This window comes from Spodoptera frugiperda, chromosome 8 (assembly GCF_023101765.2).
Source record: "Spodoptera frugiperda isolate SF20-4 chromosome 8, AGI-APGP_CSIRO_Sfru_2.0, whole genome shotgun sequence".
Lineage (NCBI taxonomy): Eukaryota > Metazoa > Arthropoda > Insecta > Lepidoptera > Noctuidae > Spodoptera > Spodoptera frugiperda.
In genome coordinates this window covers 7,000,039-7,027,229 of record NC_064219.1, presented here as the reverse complement: position 1 = coordinate 7,027,229, position 27,191 = coordinate 7,000,039, and the positions used below count along the sequence as shown (strand labels likewise).

The window sequence follows — 27,191 nt, the reverse complement described above, 5'->3', positions numbered from 1 at the left end:
CCGATAGCCTCATAGACAAAAGCCTCGACCAACACCTGAGTAAGCTAATGTTAGATGGTAGGTCAAGGGCCTGATGCAGAAAGCAGTACTTCTCGGAATACGGCGCGTATTGCCCAGAAATTCCCCCCTCTCTTGACCCCTGATTGTCGGTAGATGGATTTCCTCCCGTTACGGGTATAAAAAATTAAAAATATAAAAAGCAGTAGCCCTGATTTTTATATATTTTTTATGAAACCATTAAAATTACTCTCCTTCCCAATGCCCGATTCCTCAACAACCCTTAAATTACTAACCCTAATGCACTTGTTTCGCGCATCTTTCGGGTGTCCATGGACGGCGGTGATTGTTTACCATCAGGTGATCCGTTCGCTCGTTTATTGGATTATATAAAAAAAACTTTAATATTTACGACTTAAAAGTAGCTTAACTATTAAATTGGTACCCGAGATTGAAATACAAAAGGATCAATATTTACCTGTATTTCTTTGTTTCTGTGTATGGTTAAAAAGGACCATAAAAATATTTATCAGTTATCGGGATTTAGTGAATATTATTGTCTATTTTAACTCGAAACTTAAAGAAAGGTATTGTTATTCGAACACAAGGTATTGTTATTCAAGACGCTTTCTGTTTTAAAAGGGTAATGATACAGTCGCATTGTTAAAAAATACCACTTTTATTTTAACTTATCTCTGAAGAGGTTGGTAAAGGTGTTATAATAATATTATACCCACTTTTCTCCAGTTATCTTAATAGGGTAGTTGACAGGGTATGACTATTAAAAACCTAAGTAGTCCGTCACTTAGATAATTAAAAAATATTAGACACGTAATTTTTTCATATAATTGTTTGTTTTTTTTTTAATAAACGTTCCCCTACAGGAGGATTTTCTCCTGTGTCGTGGGTGCGTTTACGAACGTATAAGTTTCACAAAAAATAAACAATACATATTTAGATATAACGAATTTAAGTTTAGGAGTGGCTGCTAAGCAAGCTGGTTACATTATACCCTATAAAATGTAGTAAATCGTGACGTCACACGATATTTCAAATCAATATATTGTCGAAAGTATTTAATTCAGTAAGAAAAGAAAAAATACGTTTTAAAATATTCCAGAAGAAAAAATATGAATCTACCCTATTTTTATATAATACTAAGTTACCGTATTAACCTACACCAGGCGTTATTCTAGATCTTTCATACATTTTTAATATATTTTAATACATTCATTTAATACCTTTACTTAAATTATATTACCGTATATTACATTACCATTTGCAATTAATCGATGATTAGCAATCTAAGATGAAAATATTTTTTAAGTAATTTATTGAAATGATTTTATAATATCAACAAATTAGTGCTAATGATACTCGTACACTAATGTACCTTAATGTGATAGGTAATATTTCTTAATAATATAATTATGTATTTGACATAGTTTCATTCATTACTTAGTTAATTATTATCCATTTTAATTAGGTACGGATACTTAACTCCTGGGCTGGATACTTAACGCTAAGCCACTGGTTGCCGTGCAACGAGTAGCAGGTACGATTCCCGCACGGAGCAACTCTTTGTATGATTGTTGTTTCGGGTTTAGGTATCATATGTATGTGAAGTCGTATTTTTGTAAACGCACGCACGATACATCAGAAAATGCTAGTGTGGGGCAAAGTTTTAAAAAATTGATTGAGTAAAGTTGTTTTAAATCCATATTTACTAATACCGCCAACTGAGTGGCAAAAAACATTTCATTGCAAAACTCTGAAAATAAATGTTATCTAGGTAACATAATAAGGATTTATCCTACTAATATTATAAATGCGAAAGTTTGTATGTTAGTTTTTTTCTTCATCATATCAAAACAACTGAAGGGATCGAGATGAAATATGAATAGGAGTAGATCATGGTCTGAATTAACAAATAGGCTACTTTTGTTCTATGTTCACATGTTCATAATAAGAAGTACCTAAATGAAATTAAAACAAAAAATAATAAATAAAAGCGAATCTACTTTTATTCTAACTACAATATTAGTATATTTTTTTGTTATGCACCCAGTTTACTTATTTACAACAAAGTAGACAATAATACCTGCTTTTTGTATTATTGAATTTAATGAACATTTTGACCTTGGGTTTGTATAGCTATTCCTAATCCCATTTAAAACAATTGATAGGCATTTTTTTATGGTTTAAGCCGGTAAATGAGCAGACGGATCACCTGATGGTAGGCAGTCGCCGCCACACCCGAAACACCAGATGCGTTACAAATGCGTTGCCGGCCTGTTGGGTGTTAGTAATTTATGTTATATAGTATAGACTGATTATGGGTGTCGCCGATCGCCATCTTACAGAGATCGAGAAGCAATTTTTTTTTGAGGGGGACATGTCCCATTTTCTTGTACCGCCTTGGGCGAGGCGAAAGGGAGTGTCAGACTCGTACTGACTTAAAACCACCCTACTCCTGTTTATTGAGCCGGAACCCCGGTAGCCCGCTAGCCAGTCCGAGTAATTACTTTTTTTATTACTGCATTGGAGTACTATGGATTACTGCATATAATTATTATAAGGGATATTCAAGTTCAGATTAAACTGTCTATTAGGGTCTTATAACGCTGTGAAAGGGGATGGTTTTAGTGTGGCAGTGAGGTAGTGTTTCACATTCCCTTGTCTATCTCCTCTAAGCTGTAGTCATCACCTTCCAAGGCTTCCCTTTGAAAATAGAATAATGGTTCAAGTATAAAACAATAGTCTGCAGTATTACATATTTATGACGGTGTTCTTAAAATTAAAATATTAAAAAGTGCAGGTAGACCAATATTCCGAATGCTTGTACAAAGTAAGATTGTACACACTAGGTGTTACCTGTGGCTTTGCTCGTGAATAAACAGCTAGTCATTCTAAACCTTTTATAATACATTTTTCTACTTCATTACTTAAGTAATTTGTGATTTTTTTCGTTAAAATGTATTTTTGGAATATTGGTAGATTCGCTAAAAAGTCAAGTGTGAAGTTTAGTCGAGCCTCTATTCTGCACATTATACAAATAAATACAATTTTATCGTCACCACTGTCTTCATAGGGGTAGACAAAGACAATAAAAAGCAAAATTACTACACATCTGCCCTGTCACTGTAGCTGCTACGCTACGGGCCGTAGGTTCGATTCCCATACGAAAATCTTTGTGTGATCCACTAATTATTGTTTCGGGTTGGGTATGATGTGTATGTAAAATGGCATGTGTTTGAAGCATTTGCTCATTTTTTACTTTACTTCAGTTAGTTGTTACTTAAATACACACAGCTCTGTTTATACATTAAATAATAATTGTTTAGTTACAACTTACGAGTACGTAATTAAAAGTGATATTGTAATTTTTCGTCATAATACATATCAACAAACAAACATACGCTGCAAAAATTCGTATTAGTAGTTACCGGTCACTTCGTGTGAGTGAGATGGAGATATAGACGTGATGTTCAGAATCCTATATAATAAGCCACCCGCAATTATAATCACAGAAATCTAGCCGTCACGAGATCAATGAACCTGTGTTTGTGTTAATCCTCAAGCCGGTTCTTGAAATTTTAATTCTACGGAATTTGCCCAGCAGACCACGTCACCTGCATTGAAGACCAGGAAGCAAAGATGTTTAACAACACGAATCAAGATATCAGCGAGTTAACAATGGAAACTTTCCAAGTATTACTACTGTTCCACCGGACTGATCCAGCACCAGATGTTGGTACAGTTCGAACTGGAAGATATCAAGTCGGATGAAACGAAATGTTACTTGATCTTCATGAAAATGGATACTCATCTGACAATAAAGAGACTACCCGCACCGAAACATTAAATGTGGAAAGTCCAAAGATAAGTTTGCAAAACAATTTTTGGCATCAAGAATGAAGGTGAAGAAGCATGCAGAATGACCTTGGTCATAGAAAACCATCACAGTTCTGCAGTAATCCTCAAGTTTACTGCAGATAAGCAACCTACCCGCAAGAATCATAAAATGTATGGTTTCTCCATCCAAAATGGATATAGTCATTTTTGCTGATTCTAAACCATATCAGAAAGATTGAATCGAAGAGATTATATTGTCTGGCGATAAAAACCACGTCTCTGTTTTCATCGAAACTTCAATTAATAAGGTATGTAAAAATGAAATATTTGGGTTGTTCATACATATTTAGATCATTTAATGCATGCTTCGTTGGTCGCGTCCAGTATATGACTATAGGCTCACCCCATATTACATGGGACTTATAACATAAATGGTGATAAGTGGGTGTACATTGTACAGCATTACGTTTCGTATTGTGCACCTCTATCTACTCCTACGGGGTTAAAAGGCGTGACGCTGCGCATTGGTTGTCCAAGCTATAATATAGGTTGAATTCGGTAGATTTTCGGAATTGTTAGATTTTTTTCTTTCACCCACAACTCGTAAATAGAAAATATTTAACTAAAATAATTATAAGCCAAACTATGAGATGTGTGTGAAGTGTGATCTGGGGGTAACCATATAATTTCTTCTGAACGTTTTTTAAATATTCTCCCACGTTTAACAACCTTCTTTTGAAATTAATTAAAGTATTTTTTTTTGTTGTAGGATCCAACCTTCATCGACAATATTCTTGCTAGTGCTTCACCGTCGAGTCCGGTTGACCAAAACTACTCTTCCTACCGATGAAAGTAAGTTATTGTTTTAAACTCACTATTCAAGTAAATTGTACAGTATAAGTCTACATAAAGCGCACATTATTGAAAGGAGAAAATCTATGCTTGATTTTATTAAATGAAAAAATTTAAATGATAAATAAAATTATTTTTAAAAAGTCATATAATTGTGAAAGTCTCAAATTCACTTTAAGTACTTTTTTCTTAGTAAACACATATACAGCTTTAAAATTTTTCATGAGATAACAATAAAAAATATATAGCTTCAAATTTCAAATCAAATCTAACAGTCTACGTTCTAACATACTGTTACATATATTATCTGTGCTGTTAAGCTGGCCACTTATAAGAGTGGAAACTATTTATGATCTTCTTTTGTTTTTATGAAATATATTCAGTGTGCTTCTGACTATTTGTTTTATTCACATGTTAAATTATTTCGGCTATTTATATTTAAAATATATAACACATACATTTATTATTTCAGAAGAATACCAACCACTCGTACCAGTGAACAGCTTGAACATTTTGGAAAAATGAAGATATTATTGTAGCAGTGCATGCTGACATTTCTGCTGCAACTCATCACCAGAGCATCCTGTATAGAAGCAGCTGCCGGTTGAAGACATCATAATATTCCTATAACAAGTAAGGCCTACGAATTTATATTAGATGTTTCGTTTGTCAGTTTAGTAATAAGTATTTTAATACTACCTTCATAAACCACAACTACACATTATCCTTGAAGGAGTATGTATGTAACAAAGCAAAATTGTGTAATAGTGGCTATACACGGTAGGTTTTGCACGACGGTTTTGCCCCTACAAGCTAGTATAACCGACTTATAAATTTACTGACAACCGTACAGTTTCCTTCCATACACGCTAGGGTTTCATGCACAGTTTTAAATGTAAGGGCAAACGCGTCATGTAAAACTTAACGTATATGACCACCATAGGGCAGTGCGGTAACTCTAAATTTACTTTTGCTTTCCTTTGGAAATGTAGGCAGAGGTGTACAAAAAGACAATCAAATCAATTGGCCAGAGCATATAGCGATTAGTTAGGAAACAGTCTTGCTGTGTAGATCCTTGAACCCTTAATACGAGTTAGATTTACGTTGGACGTTGAACGACAGTGCGTGCGGCGCTCTGATTGGCCGGCTCGAATAAACCAACCAATCAGAGCGCCGATCGCGCTCTCGTTTCGATTACTTTAAACGTAAAGCTCGTACAAAGGGTACTTAACGGTAACAAGTCTTTCATTTCTGATAATAGTAATAATATTATTCTTTTTTTACTGCATATTATTACGAACCACATAACTTTAAAATAACATTCTTTTTTAATCATAGATGTGAAGGTAGGTCACTTTTAATGAAATACACAATTATGTTGGTATGTGGGTAGATAAAGATATGTACATTTTACTTGCAATGTCTGTGAGTTTGCAATGTCTTTTTCTGCTTATCTGTTGTATCGGTTGTAGTTATCGTCTAATGCCAACGATCCTCTATCACAAGTTATACCGATAGTGTACCGTTTAGTTGTTCAGTACTGCGTCGCTTACGCCTAGGTCACGCTGCAGCTTCAACCCGTTAGGACAGCATTCGCCCTATGCACTTATTTACTTAGTGTTCTAGGAATAAATCGGTTATTCCGAGTCTGAGTCGCTCTCACTTTTACTGATATTATTGTACGTACTAATAGTATATGCAGGGATAGTACATACAGTATACATGAGTCGAACTGTATGTGGTATATAGAATAATGGATTCAGATAGTATACTATATTATTCGTTACTGTGTTACTCATGCCAAGGTCACGCTGTAGCTTCAACCCGTTAGGACAGCATTCGCCCTATGCACTATGCATTTATATAATGTTTAGGGAACAATTTGGTGTTTACCATTACCAAGTTGATATTCCTGTATAAGAATAAAAAACTAATTGTTAAACGCTTATTTTGCGCCGACTTTATCGTCTGTTTGCATTGATACGTTTTATACTTTCTCTGCTTTTTTAATGTTGGCCATTGAATAGGCCAATAGGTTGACTATCGATACCTTCACAATGAAAATAAATCAAAATAAGACATAACGCTAGAAGAAATAAAGTCTGCGTCGCCTGATCTAAGAACGTGATATTCGTTCAAAACTTTCAATCGGGTCGCAACCTGCAGCTTTCGGGGAATACTTTGTATGCGGTATAAACCGTAGTCTTCTTTCCAGTCTCTCTCTCATATTGTACATTCCGTGCGCATCTTTCTTCAATTAATATAATTATTGTTCCGTCACATGTGTGTGACAAATGTGATTTGTAACATTTAGTTACAAATTTTCATTTTTCGTTCACTGTACTTTAGTTTGTATTATAGTGTACTAATTACTTACAGCGTTGGTTATGCCATGCTGCAGCTTCAACCTGTTAGGACACCACGCGTCTCACGCGCTTTCTGTTTAAAGTCGTTCAGTTTTTACGAAGAAGTAATATCCACTTAGGAATAAACTCAAATCCAGCTACGGTGGTTTTTGTTATGGCAACGGTCACGTTTGACATAGTCGGTGGCAACAAGTTGCATTATGATGTATCTCCTCGTCCTGTAATATTGTTTTTACAACCAATATTAGAAGGTCGTGGAAAAGGGAATATAATATCTTACATTGAGGTACAGCCGGGTCTACAAGGTTGGTCGAGTGAGAGATAAGACAATACAATGGCGACTATCACTAGTTTCTACGAACTGTGTCTAGACATCAGGTGTAATGAGCATTGTTATACTTTGATTCCATACATCCAAACTAGGGCCTTAAAATTGCTTTAACAAAAGAATGTTAATACCTGATCCTACCGTGGGAACTTAGTCCTGTCGAGTTCTTGGAATGTTGCTAGGCTTTTAGCTTCAATGTAAGTGTGGGAGAGCCATGCTTCGGCACGAATGGGCCGGCTCGACCGGAGTGATACCACGGCCTCACAGAAAACCAACGTGATACAACGCTTGCGTTGTATTTCGTCGTGTGAGTGAGGTTACCGGAGGCCCAATTACCCCCCTTCCCAACCTCCCAATCCCCGAATCCCCAACAATCCTCAAATTCCTAACCCCAAAAGGCCTGCAAGCCATTTGTAACGCCTACGGTGTTCCAAGTGTTCAGTGGCTTATAAAATAGAAAAATAGAAAAAAAAATTAAAAAAATTAAATCCTAAAAAAACACAATGACGGGCTAAAGGACGAATGGAATTTTCCATAAGTAATTTTGTGGTTTAAGTTTGATTATATTTAATCACAAAGTTGGAGAAATTATCCGATTCGTAATTAGTTACTTTTTGAAGTCAATTCCAAGGTGCTATGGCAATAAATGAAAGAAGTAAAAATAAATTGTTATATTTTCTTGTTTTTCATTACATTTTTTATGGGGTTTTCTATGTTAACGCTTCTTCCATGACTTTATACTGCACGGTTAGCGAAGCAAACAAGAGGCGAGAGAAATCGTTGCCATCGTTAGTTACCCCAGCCAGCCGTCACAAACTAGCCAGACATGGGGAACGATGCCTGTGTTCTGGAGTCTTCTATGAAGTACGCAGCGCCTTTTTTATTGTTATCAATTACCCAAATACAAATGTCGGCGTCATTAAAGTTTATGGTTATTGGCGTCAAATCCGTTGGCTTGTCATAAGCCCACCCACGTTTCTCATCACAGGAGACTGTCGTCTCTTGTGTGACCAAATTTGCACTTTGTGCCTCTTGGTTGCGGCTTCAGCGAGGTCGGCAGCTGGTATCCAATTCGCTGGCTCCTTTCCACTAAGCCGCAAACGTTTTCCATCACCAATCGTCTCATCCGATGATTTACGATTCCGATTCTGAAAATTTAAAAATAAATTTTAGAAATATAATCCACAAATGTACTATTAAGTGGAGTGCAATTGAATAAAGTGAGCGTCTTGATATTCTTTTTCTTGTTCGGACGGTTACTCTTGCTGTTGCGATGCCGTTGATGGTACTGTTGATTGTGAGGACGATGGCGTTACTGGCGGCGCCGGTAGAGCGTTAAGTGATGCCTCCAGTTGTGCTGTGACAAAAATACACAACCACAATAGACATAGTTACTCAAATATAAAACTAATACTCACAGAAATCATCCAAGTCAGCTAAGACTTGCTCTATCGTATCTTGCTGTACCGGTGGTGATAGTGATGGATATGTTGGTTGTGACTGTGCTGCAGTGTGGGTAAAGGAAGGCCCAGCTTCAGCAAGGTCAGTGGGTGAGATTCAATTGAGATTGGTTAGATGACGATTCCAGCTGTGCGACTACAAAAATACAAGCATAAACCGTTGATTCCAGCCAGCCGTTATCATTTTCTAGCCAGAGATGGGCAACGATGCCATTTCTCTCTTTTAGTCTTCCATGAAGTACGTAGACCCGACGGAGCTCCGTATTCTTCAGAATATATATTTCTTGTATTTTATGATTATTTTTACAATGTATTAAATTTCTACATTAATGGGGATTTGAATGCTTCCCGCATGGTTAATCTGCACGGCCAGTTAAGGCAAGCAAAAGTCGTTGCTAACGTTGATTCCAGCCAGCCGTCATCATTTTCTAGCCAGTCTTTCATGTAGGCCCGACAGTCGCAGTACGCCAACAGTGATGTGATTAGTGGAGCGAATTGGCTGGTTAACTGCTCCAGCTCGGGAACTACAAACAATACAATACTAGTTAGTTGCGTGTTACAAATGGCATCAAAATAGACTTATTTACTCAAGTACAAATCTTATACTTACAAAGAAGATCTTGGTCGTCTATGTCGAGTTCGGACGGTAGCTCTTGCTGTTGCGATGGCCCCAACTCTGGAACTACAAAAAAACAATACTTGTTAACCACACAAGTTACAAATGTAGTGTCTTTAGTTTCAAATGTACCCAAAATAGACAGTCATTCAAATGTAAATCTAATACTTACTGATAAGATTCAAGTCCTCCAGGTCTTGGCCAAGCGACATGTCTGGCTGTGGCAGTGCTGGTGGTTCTAGATCTGATGGCACAACTGGTGGTGCCTGGGCGTTTCGGGACGCCTCCAGCTGAGCGACTACAAAAATACAACACTACATAAGTAAATACTCGTAGGAACACCAATCATTGATTATATCAAGTAATTTTCATTTTACCACTTACTTTGTGCCTCCAAATCTGTGTTAACCCGCCTATAGTCCTCGATGTCTTGCTTGTTCTTGGCATTGTCCAATTTTTTAATCACAAATGCCATCAAATAGGCAGTCGATACCTTCAAAAAGAAATGAAAGTGCTCTTGCGATGCCGTAGACGGTGGGTTAGGGGATGGCCCCAGTTCTGGAACTACAAAATAACAATACTTGTTAACCACACAAGTTACAAATTTAGTGTATTTAGTTACAAATGGAACCAAAATAGACATATTTACTCCAGTACAAATCCTATACTTACAAAGAAGATCTTGATCGTCTGTATCGAGTTCGGACGGTAACTCCTGCTGTTGCGATGTTGTTGATGGTGGCAGTGATGCAACTTGCTCTGATGTAACCGGTGGTGATGGCTCCAGCTATGCAACTACATAAATACAACACTTGTTAGTTGTGTGTTACAAATGGAACCGAAATAGACATAGTTACTCCAGTACAAATCTGAGAGAGATCTTGAATGTCTATTTCTTGCAGGAACGGCAACTCTTCCTGTTCCGATGCTTTTGGTGTAAGTTGAGGCGATGGTGGCCGTGATGCCACTTGCTCAGATGGTGACGGCTCCAGCTGTGCAACTACAAAAATACAACAATTTTTAAGTTTTGTAAACTTATATTTGCGTCGCACTTTGAGGCTTCAATCAATTCTGACCGGGTTTTGGCAAAGTTCTCCCTCCTCTTCCTTCGGTATTATGCATTCCCTGCGCGGTTCTTCGTCTAAATAGAGTTCATTATGAATATATTGTTCAGACATTTGTTTTATACGAACCAGGGACAGAGGGGTTCGGTTTGCACCGCTATGTATACCGCGTCTCGGTCTGGTTGCTTTGGAGCCGGATTTTGAGGATCTTTTTCCTTTCTGGCTCTTTCCCTGATAAAATAACAGAAATCGGGTTAGAAACAACACAAAATTTACAAAAAAAAAACTTAAGTTTATAAATAAGTGAGACATACCTTCTCCAAATTCTTAATCGCCTTTCCTGATTCCATTTTAAAAAATTTGGTTGTTGAAGCAGAATGAGTTGCAGTCGCAGTGGTCTTTGGAACCTGTAGATGTTGAAGGTTCTGCATTTGCTTCGTGCACTTATCCACTGGTTTAGGAACAATTCAGCTATTCCGTGTGTTACACTGAGTCGCTTTCACTGTTTTAAATTGTACATAATTAAAGTATATGTATGTATCGACTCTGAGACATACATATTTAATTACTGTTTATATAAGTCAAACTGTATGTGGTACATGTATAGTAACAATGGATGAACAGTGGACTCATGCCAAGGTCACGCTGCAGCTTCAACCCGTTAGGACAGCATTCGCCCTATGCACTATGCATTTATATAATGTTTAGCATTTTCTGCTACTAGTTACCTAAATAAATTCGAGTTTTCTTGTGCTAATTAATTTATTTGTATAGCAATTCTATATGACAACAAATGAAAGAAGTAAAACAAAATTATAATAATATATATTATATAATTTTATACAAGTTTTACAAGGATCTCTTACTTTGTACGGCCAGCAGAGGCAAGCAAGAGGCGTGAGCAAAATCGTTGCCATCGTTGTTTGCTCCCGCCAGCCGATATGGTATTTTATACAAGTTTTACAAAGATCTCTTACTTTGTACGGCCAGCATGGCTAGTTCAATCAAATTCCAGAGATTCCATGGTAGTGTCTAGTAGGAAGTCGTTTTGAGCTGAAAACAAAAAATAAAATAGCAGATAAGTTGTATGATCCAAATGCAATCAAAATATAACATTAAATAGAAAGGTCGTTAAGCCTTTTTTATTGTTATTGGTTACCCAAATACAAATCTTATACTCACCTAACATATAATCTATGTCGGCGTCCCCAAAATGAAGTTCAATTGGCGTTTGGGGTGGGACGGTTTTTGTTGGTGAGGGCCCGGCTTCTGTATCTGCTGGCTGATCAACCCGCTGACGCTTCTCATCACAGGAGACGGTGGTCTCCTGTTTCACCTTACGTCTCGTAGATTATAATCTATGTCGGCGTCACCAAAATGAGGACTAATTGGCGTTTGGGGTGGGACGGTACTTTGGGAGGGCCCGGCTTCTGCAAGGTCAGCTGGCTGTTCATCAGCCTGCAGACGTTTCTCATCACAGGAGACCTTGCGTTTTCGTGTCTGTTTAAGAAAAAAAACCAGCTAGTGTACTATCAAGTGCACTGTTGATGGGATTGATAGACACTAAAGTTAAACTGTGAAGTTTGTTCAAACATTAATGAAAGGTTCTGTTGATTCTGCTTCTTTAATCACATGTGCGGCATATGGCCAATGAATAAAGTGAGTGTATCTTACATTCTCTTTCTCCTCTTCACCGTCACTCAAAACTAAATCCGAGCACACCCTCTTTAAACAAACTCCGGGCCCAACCGCTCGAAACGACTCGCAACTGTAACAAGACATACACACATGTTAAGGAATTAATTTACATAATTAAACTGATATTAAAAAGAAATAGTACTTTAACTTACTTTGTGCCTCTAAATTTCTGTTAAGGCGCTTAATTTCATTTTCCGCCTGGCGGTTTTCTTCTTCCATATCTTTCGCCTTATTAAATTTCGTTATGACAAACGCCATAAGTGCTGCCGTTGTCACCTTCAAAAACAAATAAAACAAGATAAAAAACAGAAAATAATATATTACTCAAATACCCATGGGATCCTCGAGAATTTGATTAAGCTTATGGCCCAATGCGATGAGCCTTTAAATCCTTTTCAAATAAAGCTGCGATGTAATGAGGTAGGTATAATGTGGGATTCAAATTAGGTGGTAAAACAAATATTTTTATACAGACGTTTTATTTTACCCATTTTGATGCAGGTACAAATATTACCAACATTAATTCGACTGTAATGAACATATTATCTAATCAGTCTGATAAGCCATACAAAGTATAGTTCACTAAAATACACAGGTACTGCACTACAGGAATATGTATGAATAGACGACGACATACAACACGACATAAGTAACGCCATTAATTGATTATTTCTAGAAATATACAGTTTTACACTGACTTTCTGCCTTCAAATTAGCGTTGATCTGCCTATATTCGTCAATATTTTGTTTTTCTTTGGCATTCTTCAACTTTTTGATGACAAATGTCATCAAGTCGGATATGACATAACGTACATTTTGTAAACTTACATTTGCGTCGCACTTTGTGGCTTTGGCCTCTCCCTTTCGTATTATGCATTCCCTGCGTGGTTTTTCGTCTAAATAGAGTTCATTATGAATATATTGTTCAGACATTTGTTTTATACGAACCAGGGAAATCGGGTTAGAAACAACTCAAATTTTACAAAAAAAAGTTTATAAATAATAATCCCCAAAGAAGTGAGACATATTTATTACCTTCTCCAAATTATTTGAAACCTTTCCTGATTCCATTGTTGGAAACCATGGACACTCTGCAGCTTCAACCCGTTAGGACAGCATTCGCCCTATGCACTTGTTTACTTAGTGTTCTGAGAATAATTCGGTTATTCCGAGTCCGAGTCGCTCTCACTTTTACTGATATTATTGTACGTACTAATAGTATATGCAGCGATAGTACATACAGTATACATGAGTCGAACTGTATGTGGTATATAGAATAATGGATTCAGATAGTATACTATATTATTTGTTACTGTGTTACTGATGCCATGGACACGCTGCAGCTTCAACCCGTTAGGACAGCATTCGCCCTATGCACTATGCATTTATATAATATACCAAGTTGATATTCCTGTATATAAGAATAAAAAACTAATTGTTAAACGCTAATTTTGCGCCGACTTTATCGTCTGTTTGCATTGATACGTTTTATACTTTCGTATATACATCTACGTTTACTACGTTTATACGTCTACTACATTCATCGATACGTTGTTATTTCTCTGCTAATTTAATAAACTACAAGTCTGCCTTCGATATTTACAAATATCTAGTAAAATAATTCTTATTATTAATATGAATTGTAAAATAATGATTTTTGTACACCTCTGCTTACCTTCCTGAAAAACATGAATCGTATTTTCTTAAAAATTTCAGCACTTTGTTTATTATTGTCTTACAATATGCCTGTTTTTGTCATGTAATTGTTAATGTGACAATGTAATTGTAACTGTATGTAATAAGTTAAATTACGACGTATTGTTATTGTGACAGGGTTGAATTCAGCTTGTTCACACCAATTACTGTGTATATGTCATCTCATGTTTAATATATTAATAAATGATTAATTTTACTTTTTGGTTTTATTTCAATGACGTTATATCTATTTTTTTTTGTTAATAATGCGTATATTTATTTTGTATTTATTAATTCAACTTAGTATAAAACATGTCGACAAGTATAAATACAATGTAACGAGTTTTGTAATTCTAGAAGGGTGAAACTGTCAGTAATATTACTCGATTTATTTTTTGAGCCATTTATACATCTATGTACATAAAGTAAAGTAAAAGTGAAGTTGTTAAGTAAAGTATTTAAGTTAATGTTACGATATAATCAAACAAAATTAAAAGTAATATTCGAAGTGTACATAAATTATGATTGTTTGTAATTTATTGAAGTCAGAATATTTTTGTAATACTTTAGTTAATTATTATTGTTTTGATTACGACTATCCATATAATTAGTTGTGTTTGTAGCTAAACATATATTTTCCTCACTTTATAAATTTTGTGTTTCTGTTTTTATTTAGCATTTTGACATTGACTCGTTTAATTTTTAAAAAGATGTGGCCCATGTCACCTTCTGATCAGCAGATAAATTACGTGATACTAGATCTGCGAGATTTACCTTTGACGGTAAGTAACTCCAAATGTATATTGTTTATCCGTTTACTCACAAACTGTTTAAACTGATTGGGTGGAGATTATAACCAACCCAAAATTGTAGTCGAGTCACATCAGAAACGATAAGCTTGAAATTGTAAGGATAACGCAGTTCTTTATTATTTTGACAAACAGTCTTGCACCTTGCATCCAACAAAGCGGCGCATAGTTCCAGTTTTGGAAGAGTGACAGGTTCTATCTTATGATTTCTTAAAAAGGTCATTAATAGTGTTTATCTACATTTCTGGGACGAATAATATTAATGACCTTTGGACAGAATTGAATGGGCGAACATAGAAATAAATTAACACGTTAACTGCCACGTAGGTCACCGGTGACCTACGTTAGTGGAGGATTTGCCTTCAACAGTTTTCTGATGGCAGTTAAAGGATTAAATGAGAGTCCAACGTTGGACATGTTAATGAACTATTTAGTTTTATTTCATTTGGACGACATTATAAAAATAATTAAAGTATCCCAATATTCGGTAGGTTGCTGCAATGTAGAAGTGCCGCTATATTTTTGGTAGTTGTATCAACCAGACAACGAATGGACTTACAAGACTCCGTAAGTATCTGTTCAAGATTAAAAAAAGCTTGTGAATGGTTATTAATAATAACAAGCAGCCGACTGTTGTCGTCCAGCTCAAGTAGTAAATCCCATGCTATATTATAAGTATCACTACAGATACAGTAATATGAACGCAAGCAGAGGCACCTGCACATTACGGCACGTCATGCCAATATACATATACCTACTTTTCATTATGTATTATTCGTCAGGCACAATTCCAGACTTCGTGCTACTCATGAGAAAAGCCCAGCAGTACTTTGCCCGATCCGGGAATGGAACCCGAGGCCCTTTGCTTGGCAGTAACCACAGTAATAATTATGTTTTATAATTAACACTGCGCTTCCTTTAAGCGACGCTCTTAGCCAATGGAGTTTGGTAATATGTATTATCAATGTTTACATTCTTATGAATAATGAAGATAAAATGTCCCTAAACTCGAGCCAGTGCTGATAACTTTGACTGCACAGTCGGCTCGGGGGCTGGGCAACTGGCTGTTGTGCAACGTGTAGCGGGTTCGATTCCCGCATGGAGCAAATCTTTGTGTCATCCACAATTTTTTGTTTAGGGTCTATGAAATTGTATGGTTGTAAACGCACCTACGACACAGGAGAAAATCCTAGGGTGTGGTAACGCTAATATAAAAAAAGCAACTACCGCTGAATTTAGGCAAATAAATTTTAGGGAAGGCTAACGTTCGGACTGCCCTTGAAATCCTCACCTGATCGTGCGTCATTGAAGCTTGCCGCAGAATCACGACCCTTTGCTGCAAGAAGACAGCAGGCGTTGGCTATCTCTGCTAAGTATTCATTCTCAAACTGCTGCGCTCAGACGGCGTAACGTCATCTTCGCCGGGAGTTTCGTCACGAAGCAACTCGATTTTAACCTGTAACGAGTCGAAGTATTCATTTAATACTTCAGTTTCATCTATTCGTCACTGTAATTCAGTGATCTGTACATCACTGAGCTCTTTTCAGCTTTCAAGGACTGTTAAATAATTACTGTATGAGGTAAGTTTAGGTTTGAAAGATGAACGTTTCTTAATTAAAGTCTTGCAATTATCAGGCAATGTTATTAAAGCTATTTTTCTATTAAATGATTTTAAACACAAAGAATTGAGTAGTAACAGTAAGTAATAGTAGCGGCTCGACCGGAGTGATACCACCACGGCTTCACAGTAAACCGACGTGATACAAGGCTTGCGCTGTATTTTGTTTTGTGATTAAAGGTTTCGATTCCCCAACAACCCTTAAATTCCTAAACCCCAAAAAGCCGGCAACGAACTTGTAACGCCTCTGGTGTTTCAAGTGTCCATGTCCGACGGCAATTGCTTACCATCAGGTGATACGTCTGTTCGTTTACCGGCTTATACAATTAAAAAAAAACAGTAATTAGTCACGGAGCATTGACAAAGAAATTCACTAATTGTTTTTATTATAGGCAACCGACCCGATAGAAGAAACTGGTTTCTTGGAAACGGCGAACTATTATAATTAGCTACGATAGTGAATTCAAATAAATGCATATGCGTAATAAGCTTGTTGATTGCATAGGTATGTTAAAAGATGTAGTTCATGTTGATTAACCAAGGATAAGAATAAATCATTTGGCAATTTTTGAAGCTAGGCACGGGACAGAATTAGATAATGGTAAAAGAAATAAGCGGTGAACATTCAGGATAAATAGGACGAACTCACAAAACATCTTATCAAACCGCTAATATTTTTACTCTTCGCCTTTGTGAAATGTCCTTGTTTCGTTATATATAAGTTTTTAAACTGACATGGTCACTAGTATCATCATTAGAACTAGAATCGTGATATTAGTAATAAACATGGTTTATTATTATATTGATGTTAAAGTATCCCGTTTAAATTCTAATGATATTACATACATATAGGCATTATATACTACTAGTACAGTACATGACCCTGATAGGGCGTAGCAATTTATCTGGTAACTAAATAATAATTTAATTTAGGTATTACATATTATACTAATTGTTAATTATGACGTCACATGGGTAGCATACGGTATGTTATTAGGATTATTTGAAATAAGGATAATCATTTGGTATTATAGTTCCTCTTAAGAATATTATAATTATTAATTATTGTTTTTTTGCTTAATGTCAGTAGCTTGTCTATCGCATTAGGTTTAACCTGTAATGATAGATATAAGTACATAGATAATTAGAGTAGATAATTAATAAATAAATGAATAATTACTTACAATTAGTATAATTTTGACTAACGTAACCATGTGCGTTTTCGAATGAAGAGGGTCCAAAGTCCGCCTGCATACGCCACGCTTCCCGTTAGGTAATTCTTCGGGTTGCTTAAAGCACCAATCTGTTGCGTACAGTAATTACGTTCACAAGACGGGTGTGAAAATAAGTCATTACAGTATTTCACTAATTACAACTGATTTATTAATTAGGAGATAACTAGTATACACAAAGCGGTGGCTCCGAAGAGAAGCCTATAGCGATTGAATGAAATGTCTCGATCATGCCCGGCGATGACCGGCGCTTGCTCCGCCCGTAACCCGCGCATCGCGCCGACCCCGTTGTCGCCGACCGCCGCCAACACTCGGCGATGTCGGGCTTCGACTTTCGACATATTATTCTTTAGTTATTACGTTGATACAAACAAAATAAATTAAGTGTTATTTTTGTGAGAATACTGTGAAACTTTAGCTACTGTTATTCGCTACGCAGTAATTGTGCCTACACGGCTACGCCGACTGCTACGCCGTAGTAATGGCTACGCCGCCGTATAGTACCGTACGTGTGCCACACCTTAGCGCAGTGTACAAGTTCTTTGGAGCAATAAAAACATTTCTATAAAACTTCAATCATGTTTTATACGGATATTAAGCAATATTTTTTTTGTATAATTATGTAAAAATATATTGCAGATAACGAATAGGACGACTCCAAATATAATTTTATTCGTCAATTACTATAACTAAATAATTTCATTCTGTCCATGTCCTTAAACTGTAACATAACTGGTCATTGTTCAATTGTGCATCTACTAGTTTAAATTTATGAATCTAAAGGATTGTAAATAACGTAAGTAAAATGTATTAACAATCAATATTTAAAACATTGTTTTGTCATGATACATAATGTATTTGGTCTACAAAATGATAAATAAATGATATTTATTTTGCAAAATGGTAAATAAATGATTTTAAATTATCCTAATTAGTATTATAAAGCTTAATCTCACCAAACTATTCGTATATGGTATGGGGAGACCTCTTATGACCTAATTTAAAGCACATAATTTGTTATCAACTTGCCTGATAATATACGAAAAATGAGCGAAACAATCCCAGTAGTTAAGCCAAAACTGCATTATGCTCTTTGAGCGAATTTGAACACTCTTTACAAATACGGCATTATGGCAGCCGTGCCGCCTGTCCGTAACATTCCCAGATAACATAAAACATTATAGATATTATGTGATCAAGGAACATGAAGCTGTTCACACAGAATTTAATGCTTGATTAATTTTATTATTTATTTTGATTAAAAAAAATCTTTAGTTATATTATGCTTCTGTAGACTAAAATAATACTACTAATAATACTACTAGTAATACTTGTAGTTTCGTTTAAATCATATGAGCAATCTCTAAACTGTATAATTCAAAGTGTGTAAATAAAAGAAGTAAAAATAAATTTAAATTAATATATATTTCTTATATTTTATTTTTACAAAGTATGATAAGAATTCTGCACGGATGGTTAATCTACCTACGGAGCTCTGTCCGATTCTTCATACTGGTAGATCCTTGACAGCGTCCAAGTCGTCTTGCGCTGGAAATAAAAAATACAGCAGATAAGTTATATGATATTAATACAATCAAAATATGACTAACATTAAACAAACAGGTCAAAAGACAAAAACTAATTATTATTATCAATTACTTAAATACGAAACAAATACTTACAGATAAGTTGCATCAGGTCTAGGTTCTCCAAGTCGGGAACTGCAAAAAATACAATACTAGTTAGTTGTGTGTTACAAATGCCACCAAAATAGACTTAATTACTCCAGTACAAATCTTATACTTACAGAGATCTTGAACGTCTATGTCTTGCAGAAACGGCAAATCTTCCTGTTCCGATGCTGTTGATGTGGTATGTTGAGGCGATGGTGACCGTGATGCTACTTGCTCGGATGGCGACGGCTCCAGCTGTGCAACTACAAAAATACAACACTTGTTAGTTTATGTTACATATGTAAAGAAAATAGACATAGTTACTCAAATATAAAACTAATACTCACAGAAAAGGTCTAAGTCATCTAAGTCAGCCAGTAGCGGTGATGATGGCCGTGGAGCTGTTGGTTCCGGCTGTACCTGTGCTGTGTGTGCACAGGAGGGCCCGGCTTCAGCGAGGTCGGCAGCTGGTATCCAACTCGCTGGCTCCTGTCCACTACACCGCAAACGTTTACCATCACCAAGCGCCTCGTCTGATGGTTTACGTTTCCGTTTACTCTGAAAATTACAAAATAAATTTTAGAAAAATAATCCACCAAGTGTAATATCAAGTGCATTGCAAATGAATGAAGTGAATGTATCTTACATTGGGCTTTTCCAGCTGCACCTCCTCATCATCATCACTATCAACATAGTCCGGGCCCAACCGCAGGAGACAACTGGCAACTGTAACAAGACACACACACATGTTAAGAAATGTATTTACTCGAACAAAAACCATAAATTGATATTTTGAAGAAAGTTTCAGTTTTATACTTACTGTGTGCCTCTAACTTGGCGTTTAACCGCCTGTATTCTTCAATGCTCTGCTTTACTTCTAATTTGTCTGCACTCAACTTATTGACTACAAATGCCAACAAGTCGGCCTCCGATACCTACAAAAAGAAATTAAAGTAAGACATAACGTGTACAACAATAAAGTCGGCTCATCTTAAACTCGCAAAGATTTCAAGGTTTGTAAACTTACATTTGGGTCGCACCCAGCGGCCTCAGCTAGCTCAGCCTGGGCCTGGGCTAAATCCTCCCTCCTCTCCCTTTCGTACTGCGCATTTCTTGCGCGCCGTTCTTCCTGTAAATAAAGTTCATTATTAATACATTGTTCAGTCCCAATGAGAATGTGCAATATAAATAACTTGTAGCATTTGTTTTATACGCACCAGGGAGAGAGGGGTCCGGTTTGCACCGGTTGGTCTGCCGCGCCTCGGTCTGGGCGCTTTGGAACCTGTACTTGAACCTTTCGATGTCGAAGGTTTAGGTACAGGTGCAGGTGCAGGTTCCTGGTTCTGACCCTGATAAGAAAACAAAAATCTGGTTAGAAACAACTCAACATGTACAAAAAGAAACTTAAGTTTATAAATAAGTGAAACATACCTTCTCCAAATTTTTAACGCCTTTCCTGACTCCATTTCAAAAATTTTGTTGTTTATGCAAAATGCGTTGCAGTCGCAGTGGTTTGCACTTGGTTACTAACTAAGTACTGAGTGTGTAGGGAATGCAAAATTCGTGCTGTCTGCGCGTACGCAGGGTTGTGGGTGGGGGTAGAACGCTGTGATTGGTCGGAGTGCTCCCATTGTTTGCGGTGAGTTTGGTGATAACGAAATTTCAGGAATCGTAGAATTTGCACGTAGACCAAATTTATAAAATAAAGGGAAATAAACTAATTTAAAAATCCCTAACAATATATTTTTATTTTCGTTTTATTGTAGATATAATATATAAACGACGGCACGTGATAATTGATTACGTTAATTTCTTAATTCTGCCAAAGGTAAAGGTTTATTTATTTTACGGAATGCCATGTCATTGTGTTTACCCAAAGGTAGCAAGATTAGTACGTTCAAACCAAGCCATGTGTGTTTTAATAAAGAGTTAATAAAGTATTTAACTGTATAAAGAAATTGTAACGTTTACGAAATAAAATAAAAGATACAAAGGATAGGTAGGTACAGGTTGGTCGAGTGGGAGATAAGACAATACAATGGTAACCACGAGGAGTTTCTATGAACTGTGTCCATTGTGTTTGATTCCACAAATTCAAACTAATAGTCTAAACTGCTGTAAAAAAAATATTAATACCATCGTCATATTTAATACGTCAAGGCATTCAAGAAAAATAAATAATAGTGAGCCATATACAATTCATAATCTAAAAATGACTAGACATTCAGTCTGTAATAATATTTACGACCACAAAACAAGCTTTTGATATAGACAACCTTTAAATAGTCCTTAAAACCATAAAACAATGTATTGCTTGAAGTTTTTATAGTTTATTTTTATTAATTTATTCATTTGGTCAAAAAGTTAATTAATATATACATTTTCATAGACTTATTGATGGTTAGAATTATAACCAGAATTTATTCTTCAATTTCGAATATAAACCCGATGGCTATTTCATCAGATATTATGTCCGTACAAAAAACCGAAAACACAATCTCGCTGTACAGCATGCCTGTGTATGTGTCCTATGTTCACTAGTGGACGTCTTGTGGCTGATATGATAACGATGATGAACATCATCAAGTAAAAATAGGTTTTATCAATAAATGTAAAGAAGCGTATAAATCCTCAAAGAACTTGTTAAGCTGTCCCGGCTGTTGAGCCGTCGTAAGGGACCAGGTTGTGGATGGTTATAAAACAATAAATACTCCTTAATAACAAATTTTGGGACTGCTCGTATTTTTTCACTTGGCATTGTAAAAGGATTAGGATTATAAACCAATTTATTCTTTACAAATGTCTAATAATGACTCTTATATTTAGTTCCATATTTCAAAGCCCAGTCAATTCAAATATTGAAACAAATTGTTTATTTGTTTGTAGGGTTTTTTTAAAGAGCATTTTGGCACAATCCAATAGTTATTATCTGAAAAATATTAGTCTTACTATTGTAAAGCACTTTTCATAAATAATTAATGAGTGGAATTGATTCGATAATTGTAAAATTACTCGTAACATACATTAGTAAATACTTTGGGAAACGAGATCTATAAATAAATGGTTTTAATTGTTACAAGTTTCAAGTGCTGAAACTTACATTATTAGCACCAGTAAAGCAGTACCGAGGAGTTCCGGTGTGCCGTAGCACAAATGCTACGCCGTAGCACATGCTACGCCGCGGCGTAGCAGATTGTTTACAATAGCGCATGGAGTAGGTTTAACAGTAGACAAAGTTTCGATAGTTTTTTGAGGCGTCCAGTGCAATGGACATTGTATATTTTATAAAAGTATTCTTAGTCAGTTAGCAACAGTCAGAACCATTAACAGAGCGAGGTACCCGCAGGACACACACACATATTGAATATGTTTGGAATTACGAAAACAAAACATAATAGCAATCCCAAATGCACCCGCTTATCTATAAATGTTTCACAGAAACAATTGGCAGTCACCATTGTATTGTCTTATCTCTCGCTCGGACTCCTACTCCTTTGTATTATTTCATAAAAGAAACAATTTCTTTGCAAATTAACTTTTTATTCTTTGCTAAAATACCACGCAGCTTTGTTTGTACCAAGTACAAGCAAATAAAGTTAGAAACAAGAAATAATAGCTTTATTACTCATTAATAATAATAATGTCTGCCTCGTTGGTCGAGTGGTCGCAAGTGCGACTCAAGTCAAAATAAGGGGTCTCGGGTTTCATTCCCGGCCGGGCAAAGTACTACTGCGTTCTTTCTCATTTTTCGAGTATTTTCAGTAGTAGCACGGAGACTGGAATTGTACCCAGTGTGGCAATAGGCTCACCCCCTATTACATGGGACTTACAACATTAATTGTGAAATGTGGGCGTACATTGCCATTATGTGCACCTTTGCCCACCCCTTCAGGAATAAAGTGCGTGACGTTTAGGTTGGATGTTTCTAGTAAATTAATTAGTAATTCCTAATACATACATTCATACATACATATCGTCATGCCTTTAATCCCCGAAGGGGTAGGCAGAGGCACACCTTAGCATAGTGTACAAGTTCTTTGGAGCAATAAAAACATTTCTATAAAACTTCAATCATGTTTTATACGAATATTAAGCAATATTTTTTTGTATAATTATGTAATAATATATTTCAGATAACGAATAGGACGACTCCAAATATAATTTTATTCGTCAATTATTATAAATAAATAATTTCATTCTGTCCATTACCTTAAACTGTAACATAACTGGTCATTGTTCAATTGTGTATCTACTATTTTAAATTAATGAATCTAAAGGATTGTAAATAACGTAAGTAAAATGTATTAACAATCAATATTTAAAACATTTTTTTGTCATGATACATGTATTTGGTCTACAAAATGATAAATAAATGATATTTATTTTGCAAAATGGTAAATAAATGATTTTAAATTATCCTAATTAGTATTATAAAGCTTAATCTCACCAAACTATTCGTATGTGGTATGGGGAGATCTCTTATGACCTAATTTAAAGCACATAATTTTGTTATCAATTTGGCTGATAATATACGAAAAATGAGCGAAACAATCCCAGTAGTTAAGCCAAAAGTGCATTATGCTCTTTGAGGAAAGGAGATGGCTAAATGACTGACCCAGGCATAATAACAAGAATACGAATTTCACGCTAACCCGTATCATTTAAATATTCACTTATGAATTATTTTGTGTTTAACTAATTCTTATAACTTGGTGAACAAAAATTAACAAAAAATAAGTTTCATAATTGATTTTTTTCTGTCATGACATGACAACACGGAAGTAGGTACTGCAAGCTATTATTAGGACATTAGTTTCCCCGAAAATCAAATCGAAATAATTAAACGAACATCAATTTTTAATAACGGTAATATAATGACTTTTTTCTGAAACCAAATAATTGTAAATGTTTTGATCGACACAAAATATATATTTTGTATAAGATTGCACAATCTTACTATATATTTTGTGTCTGTCCTTGGTTACTTTGTGTTCATTATCTAGTATAAGCAGAATTGTTTACCTATCTACCTCATATATAAATAACTTTCGGCTCAGGTACATCAAAACGCCTTGGTAAAAGTTCATAGCAATGTTATAGTTTGAAGTTTTTGTAACGTTGTTTGACGTAGGAACGCTACTTTATTTTCAGGATTGCGTAGATATGCCAAGTTTCTGGACCTTCTTAATTACAAAATATCAATTTTTAATTATGCGGCTTTATTTATTGCTAGGTACCATATTTATACAATATTTATTTGTACGGGTTACGACGTCCATACTTTGGTTTAGCCATGTCCTTTGAACACTCTTTACAAATACGGCAGTATGGCAGCCGTGCCGCCTGTCCGTAACATTCCCAGATAACATAAAACATTATAGATATTATGTGATCAAGGAACATGAAGCTGTTCACACAGAATTTAATGCTTGATTAATTTTATTATTTATTTTGATTAAAAAAATAAAAACAATTTTTGTTGAAATATTTAGTTATATTATGCTTCTGTAGACTAGTAATACTTGTAGTTTCGTTTAAATTATATGAGCAATCTCTATACTGTATAATTCAAAGTGTGTAAATAAAAGAAGTAAAAATAAATTTAAATTAATATATATTTCTTGTATTTTATTTTTACAAAGTGGTTAATCTGCACGAATGGTTAATCTACCTACGGAGCTCTGTCCGTATTCTTCAGACTGGTAGATCCTTGACAGCATCCAAGTCGTCTTGCGCTGGAAATAAAAAATACAGCAGATAAGTTATATGATATTAATACAATCAAAATATGACTAACATTAAACTAACAGGTCAAAAGGCAAACACTAATTATTATTATCAGTTACTCAAATACGAAACAAATACTTACAGATAAGTTGCATCAGGTCTAGGTTCTCCAAGTCGGGAACTGCAAAAAATACAATACTAGTTAGTTGTGTGTTACAAATGACACCAAAATAGACATAGTTACTCCAGTACAAGTCTTATACTTACAGAGATCTTGAATGTCTATGTCTTGCAGGAACGGCAACTCTTCCTGTTCCGATCCTGTTGATGGGGTATGTTGACGCGATGGTGGCCGTGATGCCACTTGCTCGGATGGCGACGGCTCCAGCTGTGCAACTACAAAAATACAACACTTGTTAGTTTATGTTACATATGCAACCAAAATAAATAAGACATAGTTACTCAAATATAAAACTAATACTCACAGAAAAGGTCTAAGTCATCTAAGTCAGCCAGTAGCGGTGATGATGGCCGTGGAGCTGTTGGTTCCGGCTGTACCTGTGCTGTGTGTGCACAGGAGGGCCCGGCTTCAGCGAGGTCGGCAGCTGGTATCCAACTCGCTGGCTCCTTTCCACTACGCCGCAAACGTTTGCCATCACCAAGCGCCTCGTCTGATGGTTTACGTTTCCGTTTATTCTGAAAATTACAAAATAAATTTTAGAAAAATAATCCACCAAGTGTAATATCAAGTGCATTGCAAATGAATGAAGTAAGTGTATCTTACATTGGGCTTTTCCAGCTGCACCTCCTCATCGTCACTATCAACATAGTCCGGGCCCAACCGCAGGAGACAACTGGCAACTGTAACAAGACACACACACATGTTAAGAAATGTATTTACTCGAACAAAAACCATAAATTGATATTTTGAAGAAAGTTTCAGTTTTATACTTACTGTGTGCCTCTAACTTGGCGTTTAACCGCCTGTATTCTTCAATGCTCTGCTTTACTTCTAATTTGTCTGCACTCAACTTATTGACTACAAATGCCAACAAGTCGGCCTCCGATACCTACAAAAAGAAATTAAAGTAAGACATAACGTGTACAACAATAAAGTCGGCTCAACTTGAACTTGTAAAGATTTCAAGGTTTGTAAACTTACATTTGGGTCGCACCCAGCGGCCTCAGCTAGCTCAGCCTGGGCCTGGGCTAAATCCTCCCTCCTCTCCCTTTCGTACTGCGCATTTCTTGCGCGCCGTTCTTCCTGTAAATAAAGTTCATTATTAATACATTGTTCAGTCCCAATGAGAATGTGCAATATAAATAACTTGTAGCATTTGTTTTATACGCACCAGGGAGAGAGGGGTCCGGTTTGCACCGGTTGGTCTGCCGCGCCTCGGTCTGGGCGCTTTGGAACCTGTACTTGAACCTTTCGATGTCGAAGGTTTAGGTACAGGTGCAGGTGCAGGTGCAGGTTCCTGGTTCTGGCCCTGATAAGAAAACAAAAAATCTGGTTAGAAACAACACAACATTTTCAAAAAATATAACTTAAGTTATATATGTAATAAGTGAGACATACCTTCTCCAAATTTTTAACCGCCTTTCCTGACTCCATTTCAAAAATTTGGCTGTTGAAGAAGAATGCGTTGCAGTCGCAGTGGTTTGCACTTGGTTACTAACTAAGTACTGAGTGTGTAGGGAATGCAAAATTCGTGCTGTCTGCGCGTACGCAGGGTTGTGGGTGGGGGTAGAACGCTGTGATTGGTCGGAGTGCTCCCATTGTTTGCGGTGAGTTTGGTGATAACGAAATTTCAGGAATCGTAGAATTTGCACGTAGACCAAATTTATAAAATAAAGGGAAATAAACTAATTTAAAAATCCCTAACAATATATTTTTATTTTCGTTTTATTGTAGATATAATATATAAACGACGGCACGTGATAATTGATTACGTTAATTTCTTAATTCTGCCAAAGGTAAAGGTTTATTTATTTTACGGAATGCCATGTCATTGTGTTTACCCAAAGGTAGCAAGATTGGTACGTTCAAACTAAGCCATGTGTGTTTTAATAAAGAGTTAATAAAGTATTTAAATGTATGAAGAAATTGTAACGTTTACGAAATAAAATAAAAGATACAAAGGATAGGTAGGTACAGGTTGGTCGAGTGGGAGATAAGACAATACAATGGTAACCACGAG

At 35.9% G+C, this 27,191-nt stretch overlaps 3 long non-coding RNA genes across 3 annotated transcripts; 1 reads left to right on the top strand and 2 right to left on the bottom strand.

The window, feature by feature from the left end:
- Positions 1-3,514: 3,514 nt before the first annotated feature.
- On the top strand, positions 3,515-11,185 carry LOC118275304 (uncharacterized). The gene is made up of 3 exons (XR_004783571.2): positions 3,515-4,160; positions 4,622-4,704; positions 5,177-11,185. It is a non-coding gene; the product is annotated as an uncharacterized LOC118275304 (long non-coding RNA).
- A 3,964-nt stretch (positions 11,186-15,149) lies between these two features.
- On the bottom strand, positions 15,150-17,798 carry LOC118275303 (uncharacterized). The gene is made up of 2 exons (XR_004783570.2): positions 17,543-17,798; positions 15,150-16,196 (listed from the first exon to the last, which is right to left on the bottom strand). It is a non-coding gene; the product is annotated as an uncharacterized LOC118275303 (long non-coding RNA).
- Positions 17,799-20,085: 2,287 nt separating this feature from the next.
- LOC118275312 (uncharacterized) lies at positions 20,086-26,602 on the bottom strand. The gene is made up of 3 exons (XR_007705520.1): positions 26,343-26,602; positions 20,291-20,392; positions 20,086-20,198 (listed from the first exon to the last, which is right to left on the bottom strand). It is a non-coding gene; the product is annotated as an uncharacterized LOC118275312 (long non-coding RNA).
- Between the last annotated feature and the right edge of the window lie 589 nt (positions 26,603-27,191).